This window comes from Amblyomma mixtum, chromosome 2 (genome assembly GCF_055824585.1).
Source record: "Amblyomma mixtum isolate Tamu chromosome 2, ASM5582458v1, whole genome shotgun sequence".
Lineage (NCBI taxonomy): Eukaryota > Metazoa > Arthropoda > Arachnida > Ixodida > Ixodidae > Amblyomma > Amblyomma mixtum.
The window spans coordinates 220,647,756-220,651,422 of NC_143013.1; positions in this window are offsets into that span (position 1 = coordinate 220,647,756).

Sequence of the window (3,667 nt, forward strand, 5' to 3'; positions counted from 1 at the left end):
ATTTACGAGGTAACAGCTTAGTTTAGAGAAAGGCCGGAAAAGCAGCGTCGCAATTCTTTATGTAGTTTGTCTTCTTTTTATAAAGCACGTGCGCAGCATCTGTGGTATACCTGCTTACTCCCAGCTTGCGGCATGTTTTCGCCGAAACGGGTCTTGCTTATGCGTTGTGCTTCTTTCGAGGTCAGCACTGTCGTTTTGTGGGCCACCTGTGATTGTTTTCGATGTTTCGCGATTCCCATGAAGCAGGCGCGCAATAATTGCCCGGGAAATAAAACAAAAATATCACCCCGCTATCGACAGCACGCATCGGATGCTTCCTCTTTGTGGCTCACTGTGTAGGGCAGGTACGGACTTGTCCATAACACGTTCATGACGTCCCGCCAGGGCTACATCAGAGCCAAATAGTGAATAATTATTTCTTAACACTGAATTTATTCAGGTTTGGATACTGATTATGTACTGTGGCAAGCAATCTCAACTGAATCGCACAATATTCTCAAGTGTTGTCTTTCTTTTTTTGGCCTGTGATTACGAAAGAAACACGGAATATTACTGCGAGCCTTGCTCCCGTGAAACAAATCAAAAATAAATAGATTTCCTTGAATTTCGCTCCCTACGTTTAGGTTTTCCAAGGTTCTTTTATTTGGATTTATTCACTCCCAACTGCCATTTTGCAACACTAGCTGCATGAAGGACTTAGGTGTGATGGACGATGGGCGTCGCAGTCAGCTTCTTTGTATGGCACGGGCGAAGCTCTAGCCTTCATCTGCAGAATATAAGGAACACGTGACCTTTGGTGCGGGGATACCGATAAACCACTAGAGGCTTGCTTTAAATGGGTTCGCGAGGGGGGGAGGGGGGGATGTTAGCGTGTTTTAAACTTACGAGTGTTACCTCTATCAGATTCAGTTTATTGGTATAGAAATGGAATTAAAAAATCGCCTGAGAGGGCTCGTCAACTTTCGCATGTGACTGTGGGTTCTCTGGTGCGTGTAGAAGTGTATTGCGGGTCACGGGTATTCATGACAACACAGTAAAGTGATTTAGCGAGTTGATGTGCCCTCCTTGGAAGGTGTTTCACAGCCCATTTAAGCACCTCGCCTAGAGATATTCGGAGACTGCGGTTGATAGCATTTATGAATCGCCCCATGGCATTGCGATGAACTCTGTGGGAACAGCGGGTGTTCAGCAGAGTTGCCACCGATATCGCTGTAGAGCTTCCTGCCTCTCACAAAGGTCACCAATTTTTTGTCCCCACTGATCTGAAGCATCTGCACAGCCTGCAGACTGATCTGCACACATTCGTTGATGGCTTACTTTGCGTGGAAAGCAATACATGCTTAATCAAGGTCGTTTAACTGATTATTCCTTCTTACTTGAAAACTCATAATTAATACCGGTAAATATTGCTTACGTTTTCCTCTTTTTAATTACTTCTGTAGGTCATACACCTGTGCGTCCAAATTTTAGCGCCAGCAATCCGCCTCTCAGGTTGCAGTTCTTGGAAATTTCGCTGTTTTTGCGCAACCTAACTTCTCATAAGATTAGGCTAAGCACATCTTTCAAGTTATATCCTCGTATTCTGTCCCTCAAAAGTGATCGATTTTCATTCTATAACTATTGCTATAATGTGTTATTTCCTCTAACAGCGAGTTTCAGCTCACCAAAATCACATGTTCGCATGCCTGAAAACAAAACACAGCTGTCACTTGGAACTGGGCCACCTTAATTACACATCCCAAGGCCTGAACACCCGGTACACAACATTCAGCTTGCGGGCGGATGGGCGCAGCGTGATCCACTGTGCTTCGTCAAGGTTCAGTCTGCACCTGGATTAAACATGTTTTTCATCGCACTGGGACATAAGGTAAAGCGTGTCTCGAACGAAAGTTAAAAAAACGCACAATGATGACAAAATTCTTCGTTGTGATAAAGGCATATAAAACAACAAGTGGCACCTGTTTTGGCCTAGCAATAAAACTTCGAGCCCTGAAAAATAACCGGAAGCGCCTAGTCTTCTTACCGGTAGTTTTGCCACCAAAAGTGTGTAGGTGCGTCTCTGCAAAGCGCACAACATAGAATGGCGCTTTATTGAGTTGAACTGCCACATTGTACCAACCGTATCAGCATTCGGTGTTCTCAAGTTTTATTCTAAACTCAGAAACGTCCATAAATGTTTTATACTCTAACAGTCGTAATTGTGGACTCGTTTGACTCTCCGCAACTTTTGGAATTTAAACTAACGGGCTATTCAAGCTGATTCGGTTGAGTAACCTGAATACTAGTGCATATTATGCTGTAAAACTTTCTTTTAGGTGAGCTGATACATGTACATCTTGTGGTACTTTGCTCAAACACAGACACACCACGAGAATGACAACAGACACTGCAGCGAAAATAAGATCAGCTGCAGATTACCATAAAGCTCCAAGGCCTTACGTTGTGCCTTACATAACAAAATGTTCTCACAACTTCAAAACAGTGCCAAGCAGGCACGATGTGCAAGTTGTTTTTTCAGCGCCCAACAATCTACAGAAGATTGTCCCACGCGTCTACAGTCGAAAAAACAATAATTTCAGAAGACCCACGATACATTTTTTGTAAAGTTCTCCACAGGAGTGGTGTATGCCATTCCTATCCCATGGAGAAAGCTTATCATCAGCCAGAATGGACATTGCGTCAATAACTGTTTAAGGGAGCAGGGTCGAAAATTAAGCGAGAACGAAGAAAAATGCGCACATTTGGTTGCTTATCACGTCAGCAACTGTCAAATGGATGTCTGGCCCGGTTAGAAGGGGTAAATAGTCTGGGAAAAAGTTTGAACAAGGTGGTGCTGATTAGCCTGAAAACATTTTACATACAAAAAAGATTGACACGGGTGCTCTACCACGCTTTCTTCGTGCGTACCAAGATTGACTACTTGGCTTCCATTATCTGTAAGCCGGATGTAAAGATAAAAAGTCAGATTTATCCTTTATGTGAAACCACTGCGTGCTCGCAAAGTGTGATGAAATGCCACGGTCAATACCCTGCCACGGTCACGAAGTCACCGATACCCTGCTACAGTCACGAAGAGACAAATACACTTGCAAGTGTTATCACTAACTAGCCAGCGCTTAAACTTTGATATCAGGAAAAATTTGTAGCTACATTGTTTGCATGTACTTTAATGAGTGCACTTTATGCATTCAAAGTTACTCGGGCCGCCTCGGTGGCTCAGTGGTTATGGTGCTCGGCTGCTGACCCAAAAGACCAAAAGACACGGGTTCCATCCCGGCCGCGGCGGCTGGAATTTCTTTGGAGGAGAAATTCTAGAGGCCCGTGTACTGTGCCATGTCAGTGCACGTTAAAGAACTCCAGGTGGTCGAAATTTCCGGAGCCTTCACTACGGCGTCTCTCACAGCCTGAGTCGCTTTGGGACGTTAAACCCCATAAACCAAACCAAACCAAAGTTACTCGGAGAAGCGCTAAAAACAACGCTGTTGGCTACATTTTCACAGCGAAATTTTCTGTTCACTTTGAAGATATTGCTTGCGCCTACACAATTTTACGGGAGACGTTTCGGGAAACCATATTTGGTAAACAAGGTAAATTTCATTTCCGTAGAAACGAAATTAAAAATGTACCATGAATATACACCAATCATAGGTATGCAGAATGCGTTAGA